Source organism: Ovis aries, chromosome 4, assembly GCF_016772045.2.
Source record: "Ovis aries strain OAR_USU_Benz2616 breed Rambouillet chromosome 4, ARS-UI_Ramb_v3.0, whole genome shotgun sequence".
NCBI classification, from domain to species: Eukaryota; Metazoa; Chordata; class Mammalia; order Artiodactyla; family Bovidae; genus Ovis; species Ovis aries.
In genome coordinates this window covers 112,773,947-112,791,152 of record NC_056057.1, presented here as the reverse complement: position 1 = coordinate 112,791,152, position 17,206 = coordinate 112,773,947, and the positions used below count along the sequence as shown (strand labels likewise).

Genomic DNA, 17,206 nt, shown 5'->3' with positions numbered 1-17,206 from the left:
CAACAAGACAGAGCGGAGCGTGACACAGGGCGTCTGCCAGGCCCATCACCTGCATGCTAGCCCATGCTGCCCATGGGCCCACCCAGGGGCAGTGAAAGGTTGTTGCTGAACCACGAAAAGACACTGGGATTCTTGGCCTCCAGAGAAGAATTCAATCCGGAGCCAAAGACGAGGCTTGATCGCTCAGAGCTTTTGTGTAATAAAGTTTTATTAAAGTATAAAGGAGATAGAGAAAGCTTCTGACATAGATATCAGAAAGGGGCAGAAAGAGTACCACCCTGCTGGTCTTCAGTAGGATGTTATATAGCTACTAAGCTAAGCTAAGTCACTTCAGTCATGTCCAACTCTGTGCGACCCCATAGACAGCAGCCCAGCAGGCTCCCCTGTCCCTGGGATTCTCCAGGCAAAAACACTAGAGTGGGTTGCCATTTCCTTCTCCAATGCATGGAAGTGAAAAGTGAAAGTGAAGTCGCTCAGTTGTGTCCAACCCTCAGCGATCCCATGGACTGCAGCCCACCAGGCTCCTCTGTCCATGGGATTTTCCAGGCAAGAGTACTGGAGTGGGGTGCCATTGCCCTCTCCGATATAGCTACTAGCAGTCTGCTAATTAAAGGAAGGAAATGTCTCAAAACTCAGAGAATGGCACCAGGCCCCTCACCCACAAGATGCATTTTGAGATAATCTTGGCACCAGGTGAGTCATCCCGGGCCATAAAATGACTGACGTGAATCTTGAAGAACGGCAGATTCCCATACAAATATATAGTTTCATCAACATAGATTAAGAGAACAATGTATAACATACTGGTTTGTCAAGTCAGTTCTGAGCCTTTAGGTGACCCGACCTGAAGACAGAGTCTGGGGTAAATGCATAGTACATTAACATAGCTTAAGACAAACATTTCCATAAGAAAAATGCATTGGTTAGCTCAAGGTTTGAGAATAGTTAAGTTCAGGTGAAACCAGGTGTCATTATGGCAACACAGTATTTTAAGAGAAACCTCTTTTTAAATTTGTATAGAGAAGGGCAAAAAATATGCATCTCTAGTTTGTTTCCTCCTGCCACTTAAGAGGGAGATAAAAAACGTCAGACACTTGCAGCCTGTTTCATCCATTTGGAGACCCTGCCTGGCCTTCCTGCCTGTTTCCCTCTCAGCAGCACCCCCAGGCTACAGCAGCCCCCTTCTCAGCGGTCTCATTCTTCTAAGTGTTGGTGCTCCACTCACTCCTGTAATCCACCTGATGGCTGGGCTACGACAACGTTGAGGAGGGACACAGTCCTCACCCCACTGCGCCGGGTGCTGTGACGATCAGCGAGCTGGTGCGAGCACGCCTGGCTCGGCCGAGGGTGGGCAGGTGGCAGGACCCAGGGGAGCCGCCCTGCCTGTGCAGGTGACCCGCCTCTGCCAGCTCCAAGGGGTTCCTCATCCCTTTGTGCCCAGTTTCTTTCCCTGGAAAGTTGTTTCCCATCTCAGTCCTTCCAAGAAGAGACTTAGATTAGGACTGTCTGCTGGTTTGGTCAAGAATCACGGGAGCAGGGGAGCAGGATGTCAGGGCAGATGTTATGAAGAGAGCCCTGGAGGGTGTAAAGGGGATTACATATGAAGAAATATGGTTTTTTTTTTCCCCTGCTCGAGAGGACAGACCATGAAGGCCATATGTAACTAAAAGATGAGAACCCGTCTGAGAGAGTCTCGCTGAGAGGCTAGACCTTCCATTCAGCCTCACACCAGATGATGAAAAGGTTTCCAAAGGATGGTCCTGAGCTCTGCGTTCTCCCACAGCATCTTGGAGACTGAGTCAGACTACTGGGGTTAACATGGTACAGTCACCTGGAGAACTCTAAAAACGTGGATGCATGGGTCCCACTGAAATGAGCTCTCTCTGGGTGCACGTGGACATCTGCAGGGTTCTAGAAGCTCTGCCGGTGGCAGTAGTGTGCAGTGAGTGCCCAGAGTGCTTAGGATGGACCAACACAATCGGGAACTGGGAAGTCCAAAGGCAAAAGGTGGGTCACTGGGGCCAGCTACACTCAGTGCATCCTCAGGTGAAGGGAAGTCTATCGATGGGTGTGACTTCTTGGTAGGATCCACCCATAAAACTCTCCTTCCCCTTCCGTTTGGCACACCCTAGGGCCAGGAATCAGAGAAGGCAATGGCACCTCACTCCAGTACTGTTGCCTGGAAAATCCCATGGACGGAGGAGCCTGGTAGGCTGCAGTCCATGGGGTCACTAGGAGTCGGACACGACTGAGCGACTTCACTTTCACTTTTCACATTCATGCATTGGAGAAGGAAATGGCAACCCACTCCAGTGTTCTTGCCTGGAGAATCCCAGGGATGGGGGAGCCTGGTGGGCTGCTGTCTATGGGGTCGCTCAGAGTCGGACACAACTGAAGCAACTTAGCAGCAGCAGCAGGGCCAGGAATGGACACAGCATCCCTGGAGTTCCTAGCTGTGGAATTCCAGGAGGGAGGAATGTGCGGAGGAGGGTGAAGGCCTTCCACGAATCGGGGTTCTGTGAGGGAGGAGAAAGAGGTGCTAGCTGTGGGGAAGGCACCTACCAGCTTTTGCCATGTGAGAGCAGATTTACTAATCCTGAAGTGAGGAGTGAAAGTGTTAGTCACTCAGTCGTGTCTGACTCTCTGAGACCTTACAAAGACTGTGGCCTGCCAAGATCATCTGTCCATGGAATCCTCCAGGCAAGAATACTGGAGTGGGTAGCCATTCCCTTTTCCAGGGGATCTTTCCAACCCAGGGATGGAACCCAGGTTTCCTACACTGCAGGCAGATTCTTTAATTCTGAGCCACCTAATCCTAAAGGCTTTACTAATCCTAAAGTTTCCCCAAATTGCTGATTTTAAGAGTTACATTGTATACGTTGCTATCTTAAAATCTGTTGGCTTGGGGTCAAGGCTACAAACAAATGAAAATAAATCTTTTGGTCTAGGGTTATGGGTACAGATGTGGGCACAAAGGGTAAATAAACAGTTGGAGCATTTGGGCATCTCCTAGGCAGCATTCTAGATTAGACGCTGATGAGTTTCTGCTGGAAATGGGAGTAGCTTGAACTAGGGAGGGTTTCTCATGTACCTGCTTCTCTGCAAAGTCTGTCCCAGACATTCTTTGGAAGGAGAGAGAGCACCAGATGGTCTTTGTTGGCTGTGACCTAAGTCCTTACGTTAGAGAAACAAATGAGGTGAAAAGCTAGCTGTATTCTGGAACCTCAGGTTAAATCTATCCTGTTCTGCTTCTGAAGGTCAATGAGGGGTCTCTATCACCTACTCTTACAACATCAATAGGGCAATGTTTTCTTGAAAGTGTTAGTCTCTCAGTCGAGTCTGACTCTTTGCGACCCAAAGGACTGTAGCCCACCAGGCTCCTCTGTCCATGGGCTTCTCCAGGCAAGAATACCAGAGTGGGTAGCCATTCGCTTCTCCAGGGGATCTTCCTGACCCAGGGACCGAACCCCGGTCTCCCGCATTGCAGGCAGACACTTTAACCTCTGAGCCACCAGGGCAAGTTTTCTTAGGAAATTTTTAAAAATAGACACTAAAGCTGCTGTGAAGGTAAAAAAAAACCAAAAACAAAAACAAACTTCAAAACTGTATGGAAGGAAATTCTGTACTGCTCCTTTCTGAGGCTCTGGACATCACACAAAGTGCCCATTTATTTCACAAGAATGACTACTCTGGGCCAGGCTTACCAGTGGCTGGGCAAGGGGTATTTCCTCTGTATAGTAAAAGCTGATTCTGCAAAAATGAGGCAATGGGTCCCTTTGACACAGACACTTTCAGTGGTTTCAACATTACTGGGGAGTCAATGATACAAACTTTTAACTTTCTTCTCTGCCTGATTAGAATGGATTAATGACTTCTTAGGCAATATTGGACTGTGCTGCTGAATTCTGACACAGACCTCCTAAAACCGGTGTAATCTCCTAAGTGATGAGAGCACCGGGAGCATTTTATGTCTTAGCATTTGGTCTTTAATCCTGAGTTACAGATGCAGAGTTCCTAAGTCCCCTGGAATTTTCTGGGTGACAGCTGTGTCTTTGGTGCTAACGGGGTGACTCTGGCTGGGCTCCTAGATGGGGACTGGTCACCAGAAAGACCAAGTCATGATTAGAAGTGTGGAATTTTCAGCCCCTCTTCCCATTCTAGAGAGGGGAGGGGGCTGGAGATGGAATTAGATGGACCATGCCCACATTTTGAAGCTGGTTTGGTGTCATGTGAGAGGCTGAGAGGATTGTAAGCCTTTAGAGGAGGCAGAAATGCCACACCCTTTCCTGCAGACTCTGCCCTATGCATCTCCTACATTTGGACGTTTATATATATATACTTTATTATAACCTTTTAATGATAATCTGGTAAACACAACATTTTGTCATCACTTTGCCAACAAAGTGATGTTGTTGCCAAACATCCATATAGTCAAAGCTATGGTTTTTCCAGTAGTCATGTATGGATGTGAAACTTGGACCATAAAGATCGCTGAGTGCCAAAGAACTGATGCTTTCAAATTGTGGTGCTGGAGAAGACTCTTGAGAGTCTCTGTTCAAGAGATCAACCAGTCAATCCTAAAGGAAATAAACCCTGAATATTCATTGGAAGGATGGATACTGAAGCTCTAGTACTTTGGCCACCTGATGTGAAGAGCTGACTCATTGGAAAGGACCCAGATGCTGGGAAAGATTGAAGGCAAAAGGAAGGCAGAGGATGAGGTGGTTAGATAGCATCACTGACTCAGTGGATACAAATTTGAGCAGACTTCAGGAAATAGTGAAGGATAGGGAAGCCTGGTGTTCTGCAGTCCATGGGGTCGCAAAGAATTGGACACAACTTAGCAGCTGAACAACAATAAGAACAAATTTAAGTGAGCTCTTTTCCTGACTTCTGTGAGTTGCTCTAGCAAATGAATTGAGCCCGAGGAAGCGGTCGTGAGAACCTCTGATTTTTAGCCAACTGGTCAAGAGCACAGGTGACAACCTCGGCTTGGCAATTAGCCTTTGGAGCAGGTGGAGGAGTCTTGTGGGACTGAGCTGGTAACCTGTGAAATGTCACCTGTCTCTAGGCAGACAGTGTGAGAATGGAGTTAAATGTGAGGACACCGAGCTGAGGTCACTGAGAATTGCTTTGGTGGGGACCCCGCCCCCCACATCTGGTACTGAAACAAAGGACTACTGAATTTTTTCTAACACAGCTTCTCAGCACCCTTAAATGGTCTGCATACAATTAATTTCATACATTCAACAAGTGTTCTTAAGCACTCCCTCTGTGTCCCAGTGTCTGGATGCTGGGTATGTGACATGGAACAAAACAAGACCAAAATCCCTGCTCTCATGGAATTTACATTCTCGTGGGAGGAGAAGGACCACAGGCCACTCACTGAAGTAGATAGCTGAGAAAAAGAGCTATGCAGAAACAAATCAGAGGGGAGGGAGAGACAGGCATGTGGTAGGATGTGCAGTTTTAAAACCTTTGGGTACCTAAGGCCACGAGAAAGTGGTGCTACAGTAACGGCTTCCCAGGGAACATTGGGACCCATTGCTCATATCCTGCTTCATGGGAAAGTGAAAGTGAAATCGCTCAGTCGTGTCTGACTACCAGGCTCCTTCACCCATGGAATTTTCCAGTACCGGAGTGGGTTGCCATTTCCTTCTCCAGAGGATCTTCCTGACCCAGGGACCGAACCCGGGTCTCCCAAATTGCAGGCAGGCGCTTAACCATCTGAGCCACCAGGGAAGCGGTTGCCTAAATTTGACAATATGATGGTGGATCTTCATTTGGAAGATTAATGGGACTTCAGAGAGACATCTAGGTCTTCCCCCAGCCTTTAGAAACAAGAGGCTGGAAAGACTGACCCCACGGACAACAGAGAGGGGAATGGCTATTCCAAACTTCTTCCTCTTTACAATGCCAATGATTGATTTTACTCTCCTCTAATTTCTGGCCTGTAATAGTTAGTGTTTTCTAAGAGTTCATGTTTATATGACATACACAGATGGTGACTATCTTGGTTTAGTAAAGTGGATAGAAAACAATTCACACACAATCAAAGAAGAGGCAATCCCTCATAAAGCATTAGGTGGAGTGGGGATGATGGATGTATGGATAAAGAAGAGCAGCTCGAGATAAGGACCCAAGTAACAGGAATGCAGTTCATTCCCCCAGTATTAACTGGGCACTTCGTGTGGGTTCAGCCAGGTGAAAAGTAGCTACGGTGTGGTGACGAGGCAGCCATTTGCAAAAGAAAAACTGCCTCCTGGAATCAGGCACAAAATAGATTTGTTAAGCAACAACGCAAGGACATCCATGACTGCGGAGCCAAGTGGCACAGAAAGAAAGACCATGGATCCTCAAATCAGCAGGTGCAGGTAGGAACCATGTATGAACCATGCCTGTCTCCATCATTTGGTAGTTATGTGACCTCAGACTAATTATTTAACCTTCTGAATCTCAGTCGACTTGTAAAATGGGGATAAAATATCTGTCATTACATGGCTGTTTGGATTAGCACCAGCCTGGTGGTGATTGTTATAATGTCGTTACTATCATTAGTCAAATGAATGCCACTGGCAATTTGATGTAGAAGACTCAGAGATGGGAGAGATTAAAATGGTTTGGCATATTTGGGGGAAGATAAGTTGGTAAAGAATCCACCTACAATGCAGGAGACCCCAGTTCCTAGGTTAGGAAGATCCCCTGGAGAAGGGATCGGCTACCCACTCCAGTGTTCTTGGACTTCCCTCCTGGCTCAGCTGGTGAAGAATCCTCCTGCAGTGCTGGAGACCTGGGTTTGATCCCTGGGTTGGGAAGATCCCCCAGAGAAGCAGCTACCTACTCCAGTATTCTGGCCTGGAGAATTCCATGGACTGTATAGTTCATGGGGTCACAAGAATCGGACACAATTGAGTGACTTCCACACATGTTCAGGAGGGAGGCAAGTTTCAATTTGGGCTTTGAAGGATGACTAGACTTTTTTGGGAAAATGGAAAGATGGATGTGTGTGTGTGTTCTCTGAACAAAAGTTGGAGGTGAGGAAAAAGGAAAAAACAACAATAAGCTTGTTTAGGCAACAGCTAGGAGAACAGCTTGGATGGAGGGCTCAGGGGTAGGAAAGGAGAGATAAGGTTGAATAAACTAATAAGTAACAGATTGCAGAGGCCTCACAGGAATGTTGGCAACATTCTAGTACATTGTATGTTTGTATTGTATCAGAGCGAAACATCAACTCAATTTCAGAAAAAACTATAAGGGATCCGCTCAAGTACAATTTTGAGAGAGGTCTATTTCTTTGGCATCTGGTTTTAGAGTTAAAATTTATTTATGAAACAGTTATCCTAGAGAGATCACATCTAAGCATGTAAAGGTATACATCTAAAAGCATGTTTCTATTTTATACAAAAGTTTGGTAAATTATGGCTGCCATTCTCTAACAGGAATATTTTTTGTTGTACTTTTTTTTTTTTTTTGAGTTCCCCTCAGAAGGTACAACGGTGTGGCAAAAGGGAGTAGAAATGTACAAGAACTGGCAACAGGCTTAAGGTTTCTCTCTTTGATGGTCCATCTCCTTCTAGATTTCAAGAATTTACAGTGCTTGAAATCTTCAGCTAGAATTTTATTATGGTTTAGAAATGATTGCATAATTTTTCTTTTCTCTTTTTCCTCGTGCCCCTTTTTCCCCAGAGTAATTTTTCCAGAATGAGATACTGCCTTTAAAAACTAGGGAAATTTGAACTTCCCTGGCAGTCCAGTGGTTAAGAATCCATCTGTCAACGCCGGGGTCATGGGTTCTGTCCCTGGTCCAGGAAGATTCCACTGGCCCTGGAACAACTAAGCCTGTGTGCCCCAATGATTGAGCCCTGACGCCCAAGAGCCTGTGCTCTGCAACAAGAGAAGCCACTACAATGAGAAGTGGGTGCATCCCAACTAGAGAGTAGCCCCCGCTTGCTGCAACTACAGAAAGCCCACATGCAGCTAAGACCCAGCACAGCCAAAATAAATACATATATACATATGTAAATAAAATAATAAAAAAAACTAGGGAAATTTATTCTCAGCATGTCAAGAAAGTATTGAGATAATTTAGCCTGATAATTTTATTGGACATATTGTGTAAACTCCCTCCACCTAGATCTCAGGAGACTTTGTTCCCTTGCTGGAAGAATGGATCCAACCTGTACATCAGGCCAACTTTGCTCTGGGAGCTATTTTGGGTACAGATTATGTACAGCTTCCTTTAAATAGGAAATCACCATGACTTGTTAATGATCTTGCTGGATGAATCTGACCATGATAATGTGCTCGGTTCAAAAACCTCCTCATTTGACTTTAGGAAAGCTACTCTGTCCGTCCTCCTCTGCCACCCCGAGCCCAGCTTCCCGTCTCACTGGAGGTGTAACCATGGAGAGTTGGATCAGAGCCGAACCCCTTCCTTGCAGTTTTGGTAGGTTTATGTTTCTGGATTCTGAATTGGAGACCTTAGACACTTTGGAATTCCTGCCTTCCTGGTGGCGTTTCATCCCCTGAAAAAAACTGCAGAACTCTAATTCAGAAAGATATGTGCATCCCAGTGTTCATTACGGGGCAATTTGCAACAGCCAAGACATGGAAGCAACCCAGGTGTCCATCAGTAGACGAATGGATACAGATGATGTGCTACATATATACAACGAAATATCACTCAGCCATTAAAAGCACGGAAGAAAGCCATTTGCAACAGCCTGGATGGACTGCGGATGGGCTTTTCACATCCTAAGAGAAAGTAAGTCAGAGAAAGACGAGTATCATGACATCACTTACATGCGGAATCTAAAAACAGGACACAAACGAACCTACTCACAAAATAAAAATAGACTAACAGACTAGAAAGGAAACATAATTACCATAGGGAAAAAGGTGGGGAGGGATAAATTTGGAATTTAGGATCAACAGATGCACATGACTGTATATAAAATGGATAAGTAACAAGGACCTACTGTACAGCATAGGGAACTATACTCAATATCTTGTAATAACCTATACGGAAAAGAATCAGAAAAAGAACGGATGCATACACACACACACGTATATGTGTATATGTCTGTATCTATACACACACACACATATATAACTCATGCACTTTGCTGTACACATGAAATATTGTAAATCAACTATGCTTCAATTAAAAAAACTCAGTTTTCATACATATGTGGGTCTATTGCTGGAATCTATTCTGTATACTTAACTATCCTGTTATTTTGTTTATAACCTTGTCAGTACCACACCATCTGGATTATTGTACCTTTATTATAAATCTTGAAGACTTAAGAAAATTTCTTATTGTAAGAAATAATAATCTTTTTTCTTTTTAAAAAGAAAAATTTGCAACAATTCTCATGGCTTGCCCGATAGAAGTCCAAAGCTCCTCGCCCTGAGCTTCCAGCCTTCATGATCTTAGCCCCCAGTTGCTCCACATTACATGCATCACCTGGAGCCACAGCTGATACTTGCACGCCCTCCGGTTTCCCGCGGCATGCCTTGGTTTGAGTGGTACCTTGTCTGGCAGCTCCTCCTGTTATTAGAAGAAATCTTTCTGCTCTGAAAGCATGTATATGAGGTAACCTGCCTGTTCACCAGCCTCACAGTCATTGGCAAACAGCCTACATCAGCAAGTATATCTTAGATAAACTCCAAGAACACCTTATAAAGAAGTTGTTAAATCAAATACTTCTTACATTCTACCAGGTATTAAATTAATTTTTGCACACATCTTAGTCTAGACTGTAAGGGTTTTAATGACAGCCCCCTTGTCTGATTTATCTTTGTCGTCATTTCAGGGTCTAGCACAGACGTGAGGTATAGCAAGTACCTTAATAATTATTAGGTCTCAGATCTCCGTCGTGGAACCATCACTACCTGCTGCTTCCCACATTCCAGTGTTGAAGAAAAAATGAAAATGGACAAAATTTCTGGCAAGAATGAGAATAAGCATTATCCATTCTGCAAGACCTCAGTGTGATCCCTGAAACTCTCTGCATTGGTTGACACGACTCAGGGAAATTGCACAGCAGCCCCTGGGAGGGCACGGTCATCAACACCTCTGATAAGAAACCTGGGGTCTCTCCCCCAGCTGGAGGGTGAAGACTCTGTGGGTCGCCCTCCCTAAGTGAAAGGAGAGTGAGTTCATTTATATATGCAGTCACGAGCACAGTTCTACAGGAGAGAACTAATGCCACTGACAAGGCTTTTAAGATGACAAATGAACTTCAGAGATATCAAAAAGACATAGGGTTTTTGTATCATAATTATTTCTGTACTGAGAGTTACAAAAATTTCCCTCTAATTCACTTTTATGGTAAAGGCATATGATCACCACAATGATCTTTTCATCACGGTCATGATCTACTTTGCCAGAATAAAGCATGCAAGAGTCTTAACAGGACATAAAGAGCAGGTCTTCACTATACAGTGTGTCTCCCATGCTTCGTTGCAGTCTAGAGGATTACAAAATGCAAAATCAACTCAATTGATATGTTTTCTTCTTATCTATGTTAATAGCCAATTCATCAGTCTTTCCAGCCATTGACAGAGAGCCTCCGCTGACAAATGGTATCTTAGATAATACATTCTTCAGGAATAGCCTACAATGCAATCAAAACCAGCATGTTATTAGGAAGTTATTAAAATAAATCCTTCTGGAAAAGAGGTTACAGTCCCTTTCCTAATGCTTTGATTACCGAAAACTCAGAAAAGGCAGGCCGGAGTTGGTAAACTGAGTTGACAGAGGTTTTATTCTTCCAGTGTGTTCTTTCCTGACTGTCTGGTTCCTGAGAAAGAGAAGGATGCTCTCCTTTCCCTCTCCTCTCTCATAATAAATCCCCTTTGTTGTATGGAGATTCAAACTCAGGAGCGGGCTGTAGAATCTCGATGAGGCTGTAACTCCTAATGGAAGAAAATCTGTAATTAGCCATTCGGACCATGAAGCCCATTTGCCAAGGTTAACCGTGTTCCTGCAATTCACGCACCATGCCAGCTGCTTGGTTTAAAAATGAGCCTAATGGGAAGGCTTTCGGGCTGTGGGACTATGCAGGCTCACAAGTGTCCAAAGACCTAGGGATGGATATCCAAACCAGTTTAGAAGGTCCGTGGCCCTTTCAGATTCACTGAACAGCCTGAGTCACATCCCATGCTTGCTCTTTGCTTTCCCAGATGCCTGTTTACTGTCTTTCACTGGACTTATTATGAAAAAGCATCACAGGAGCTATGCAGATGGGTTGTATTCATTAACACCCCTCATATTCACATTGAAGGGTGTGAACACGAACATTGCTAATTAAATGAGAATGCGGAGGGGGAAGGGGAAGCTTAGCAGGTGATGTCATCTCAGTGGGGACAAGACCTTCCTGGCAGTTTGAAGAATGCGGGATGAACAACTAGCTCAGGTGTTTTCTTCCAAGGTCATCGGTCTGCAGGACACTCTCCTGGGTCTAGGTACTCAGAGGAGTGAGCAGCTCAAAGCTGTCTTGAGAAAGGAATCCCAAAAGCCCAAAGGTCTGGCAGGCACTGAAGAGAATGAATGAGAATGAATTTAGACTTGAGTTCAGGGCATCCAAGACTTCCCTTACCGTGCATGCAAACTTGAGCTTTAAAATGAGGGTTGGTCTAAAACCCAGGGGGGCTCTAACATTGCCTTTTGTTCAGTTGCTGTTGCGTGCAACTCTTGGCGACCCCATGGACCGGAGCATGCCAGGCTCCTCTGTCCTTCACTATCTCCTGGAGTTTGCTCAAACTCATGTTCATCGAGTTGGTGATGCTATCCAACCATCTCATCCTCTGTCGTCCCCTTCTCTTTGACACCAAGCAAACCGCAGTTTATCTTGACAACGTTGATTGTTCCACTTGTATGTACCCATCATCAGAAGAACGGTACCATGAATTTAAACTGCTGCTCCTGTTTTTGTGCTGGGAGAAGGCATCTTTCATTCTGCAACTCCATTTGGGATCTATGAAGTCCTTTAGTAATCCATCAGGGATTCAGAAAAAATACAAGGCTGCGAAATGAGGAAGAACCGTTCCAAATAAAAGCTTTCTCCCTAATAAAGGAAATGAAACTACGAAGCACCAAATTTATTTCAGGTGTGGGAAAGGCTACTTCATATGTGTCCTAACTAATCTGCTGCATTTAAGTGAATAACAACTCTCTCTTCTTATTGACCCTTTGAATGTATACACTGGTGCCTCTGGAGCTAGTTAGGCTTTTTGTTGCTTTGCAAAGTGAAACTCCATGGATTTCTGACCTTTCCTATTTTACTGTTTATCTATTCTTTTACTGATAAACATCTAGCTGTCTGCTCTTACTGTAGTCAGTGTGTATGTGTGCTAAGTTGCTTCAGTCCTGTCTGACTCTTTGTGACCCAAGGACTGTAGCCCGCCAGGCTCCTCTGTCCATGGGATTCCCCGGGCAAGAATACTGCAGTAGGTTACCATGTCCTTCTCCAGGGGAATCGTCCTGACCCAGGGATCGAACCCGCGTCTCCTGCGACTCCTGCATTGTTGGCAGATTCTTGACCAAGAGCCATTGGGGAAAACCCAGTTAGTAGTCCGTGTGCCTGTCTCTAATATTCCACCCAGATCATTCTAATTTGTGTTGGATAATGGAAACCAGATAATGATTTTTACTGTCGTTGTTATTCAGTTGCTAAGTCATGTCCGACTCTTTGCAACCCTGTGGACTGCAGCACTCCAGGCTTCTCTGTCCTCCACTGTCACCCAGTGTTTGTTCAGATTCATGTCCATCAAGCTGGTGATGCCATCCAACCAGCTCTTCCTCTGTCACCCACTTCTCCTCCTGCCTTCAATCTTTCCCATCATCAGGGTCTTTTCTAACGAGTCCGTTCTCTGCATCAGGTGGCCAAGGTATTGGAGCTTCAGCTTCAGCACCAGTCCTTCCAGTGAATTTTCAGGGTTGATTTCCTTTAGGATGGACTGGTTTGATTTCCTGGCTGCTCAAGGGACTCTAACTGTGCCCAAGGTAAGTGTGAGTTTGTAGCTGTGTGGGTACCTGTACCTGCTTGTTTCTCTATCTCTGAAATCATCACGTCATCTTTAAAGCCCACCCAAGTGTTTAATTCCATCTGAGAGTCTGACCCTGGCCATGACCTTGGGCAGTAGGAACTGACCTGACTGCTGATCCCCCCCCCCCCCCCCGCCCCCGTAGCAGACACAGTCTTCCTGTAGACCAATGGCAGGACATTGTTCTGTGTGGATCTTTATCCACTCCCTTATTCCTAAGACCTTAGGTCTCAGGACTGGGTTCCTGCCACATTCTTGTCACCTATTTTTTCTCCCTGCTTTTTCTTCCTCCCCCGATGATGGATTTTCTTCATGCACTAAGAAGGATGCTCCAGAGAGAATAACAGGTACTATATATGAAGAAAGCATTGGGATCGCAGCGGCTGTTTGTTCAACAAAAGTGCAAATAATAAATACGAATAGATATTTTGGCCTACACATTGCTTTCAGAAACTGTATGTTGTTGAAGGAATAGTCTGGGCATAATTTTAGGTTTTCATACGTAAAAGTCTATACTGAATTTGGTTTGGTGGTAGGCAAAGCAGGACTTATAAAACCTAAGCACATTCATAAAAACGAAATATTCCAGGAGTGGTGCTTTATGAAGGCAATCTCATCAGGCCAGAAAAAGAATGGAAAGACTTAAATATCAAAAAAGATTTAATCCACGAGTTTCCTAATTGTTTATTCCTTTTACTATTCTTTCTACTGCCAAAGCAATTAACAACATTTTCATCTCAACTGAAGGCTTCAGGTATAATAAAGTCTTTTCCCAGTGGAAAGCCTGAAGGCAAAGAAGCAGTGCTCCGTAGGCATGAGTGACTATAAAGTGAATTACGCCTGACAGTTGTGCGTGAGGTTGAATCTGAACTATATATAATAGACCCCATCATTCTTCAACAAATATGCTTAAAGAATAAACACACAAGTCCATTACTGCAGTGCTTCCGTTTATACAATAGAAGTTTCTTAGAAAATCTAGGAACACATCAACATTAAAAATTGGACCCATTTAAAAATTATTAATTTAAAAATGATCCTGATGTGTCAGTATATTAGCTCTTAACCACATGTGTATAACATAATGGACATCACACCAAAACTGTCAAGCTTTCTGTGATTGCTGAGAATATTGTTGGTTTTTAAGCTTATCTCAAAAATTTAGCTTATACTTTTTGCTTTTCCCAAGTTTTCTGCAAAACACACATACTAATTTTATAATTATAAAATTACTTGCATATAGTTCCATACAATCCTATGATAAATAATCCATAGACAACTGGTATACAACTTTATATTTTCTCCTGAGCATCCTTCTCAAAGCGAGAAAAAAATTCACTGTTGGAGGAGGAAGAAAAATCACATAGTTTTAAAACACAATTCGTTTTAACAGCAAAACCTCACTATTTGAAAAAATTCTTTGTACATCTTTTAAATTAACCAATTCATCCTATTTGAAAAGCAAATTAGAAATAATGCCATGACTCCAGCTTTAACACATCAGAATACAGAATTTCAAAATGCACCTTTTGTATGCGTACTTCAAACTTCCTCTAAACAGAAGGGCTGGCCGCTTCCTGTTATGAGAGTGGATTGAACACATATGCACGCCATTGCTTTCCATAAATCCCACGAAAAGGAGAGGGCAAGTGTTGTCCCCAGACAACATTTTGGAAGCTGAAAAACAACAGAAGCCTCTTGAGTGGCAGCATACCCAAAGAAATGGAAATTTCCTTGGAATTTCCCTGGAATTTCCAGGTGGAGAGAGCTGAGAAGCAATCCAATTTTCATGGTTAATGTAATTGAAGGCAAGAGTTACCACTGACTGTGGGTGTGGATATGAAGCTAGAAAAACAGGATTCACTGGAAGTTTGTTAAGGATGGTTATATCTGTAGATCCCTAAATACAGAAACTGCCTTTTCTTTCCTCAGGCAGAAGATGAGATTTATTCATTGGAGAGGATTTAGCAGAGCGGTTCCGAACTGGGGGACTCCAGGCACAGGGGAGGGTAGCAAGAGAAGCAAGTCCAAGGTCACACACTGGCTGAGACCCTGCAGCTCTCTCCCTCCTCAGCTGCGAGAACACGGCAGCCAGGGGTCTGCACGCCAGGCAAGAATGGAAAATTCTACTCTGGAGCTTTTGATTAAATCCAGAAAAAAAAAAAAAAGACAAACCCAACCTCGGTGAGGCTGACATCAGGGGCTCCTACAGACAGTAAAACCCAGAGGTCTCAGGTCCCATCTGTGTGCACAGAACTCCCAGTCATATTTTAAGTGCCTCACTTGTAAATATGAGTGCCTGTTAAAGGATCACTAGACGTTTGAGGAAGTGTCTCAAACACAGGAGAAGGCCAAAGAGAAATTCATATGAATAAACAAACAAACAGGAGCTCTTTGAAGGACAGAGGCTGAACCGAGAGAAAGAACAACTAAAAGAAGAGTGTTGTTAATATCTTCCAAGGGATAATACGCAGTTTCCTGGAACCAAGAACAGATGACATAAAAAAGGAACAATCAGAGAAGGAAAAATAGAGCTCTTAGAAATTGAGGATGTAATAATAAAAGAAATGAAAAGCTCAGTGAGCAGCTCTGAAATGTAAATTTCAAGGCACCTCTCAAGATTTAAGGCAAGCAATAAAGAAACTGAACAAATGACAGAAAAGATAAGACAATTAGAGGATTAGTCCATGGGGTCTGATATCTGAATATAAATTTGAGAAAGAGTAGAAAATGAAGGAGAAGGACTTCCCTGGTGGCACAGCGGACAGGAATCCACCTGCCAATGCAGGGGACACAGGTTCGACACGTAGTCGGGGAAGATTCCACATGCTAGGGAACAACTAAGCCCGTGTGCCACAGCTGCTGAGTCCTTGCTCGAGAGCCTGTGAGCCGCAGCCGCTGAAGCCCAGGTGTGCTGAAGCCGTGCTCTAGAGCTAAAGCTCTCGTTCTAAAGCTCTTGTTGCTTAGACAACAAGAGAAGCCACTGCAACTAGAAGTCTGTGCACTGCAGCGAAGAGTAGCTCCTGCTTGCTGCGACTAGGGAAAAGCCCGCACGTCAACAAAGACCCAGCACAGCCAAAAATCATAAAAAAAAAAAAAAGAAAAGAAAAACAAGAAAATGAGGGAGAAGAAATTGTCCCCCCAAAATCATTTCAAGGAAATGTCCTAGAGTGGAAGAGAATGGCTTTCCAGGTTGAAAGGCCCATTGTTCACCTGTAAAAATGGTGAAAAATAGAGACAAACCAAACAATATTCCTGGGGTTTCAGAATATGGGAACGTAAAAGCATCTAGAAAAACACCGTATTCAAGTGAAGAATCAAGAATTAGAACGGCACTGAACTTCTTGAGAGCAACATTGTTGACAACTGAAAAATTCCTTTAAAATTCGGAAGGGAAGTGATTTCTATGAGGGATTCCATATTCAGTCTAGCTTCAATTAAGCGTGAGGGAGAATAAAGATACTTTCCAACTTGTGATGTTTCAGAAAATGTAACTCCTAGGTACCCTTTCTCAGGAAGCTGCAGAGAAATGACTCCAGGGGGAGAAAAAAAAAAAGAAAATACCCTTACTACCTGTGCCTGGAATTCCCCAATTCGGAAACCCTCTGCTAAACCCTTGATTAGGGGAGGAGGTTATGGAGTCCAGGACAGAGGGACTCTAACAATCCAGAGGCTAAGGGAGTCTCTGTGATGATGGAGAGTGAAGTGAAGTTGCTCAGTTGTGTCTGACTCTTTGTGACCCTATGGACTGTAGCCTGCCAGGCTCCTCCGTCCATGGGATTTTCCATGCAAGAATACTGGAGTGGGTTACCACTTCCTTCTCCAGGGGATCTTCCCGACCCAGCAATCGAACCCGGGTCTCCCACACTGCAGGCAGACTCTTTACTGTCTAAGCCACCACGGAAGCTGGTGATGATGGAGAAAAGAGATACAAGGATGATGGCTAGTCTCTCCAGTCAGAGTGCTCCAGAAGAGAGATTTCTGAGGAAATGGACTGTCTGACATGTGTAAATCCTTATACTGAAAGAAGATTTAAAAATTGGGAGAATTTGACTCTGAACTCATCATCAGTTCATAGGAAATTTATCAAATGGAAGAGCAAGATAATTACTACTTTGAGGGAAAATGAGACTGTTCGAGAAACGAAATAATT

General features: G+C 44.1%; 1 protein-coding gene across 1 annotated transcript in view; it reads right to left on the bottom strand.

The window, feature by feature from the left end:
* CNTNAP2 (contactin associated protein 2) overlaps positions 1–17,206 on the bottom strand; it is a 2,342,027-nt gene that overhangs the window by 90,411 nt on the left and 2,234,410 nt on the right. The gene's annotated exons all lie outside the window — the stretch shown is intronic.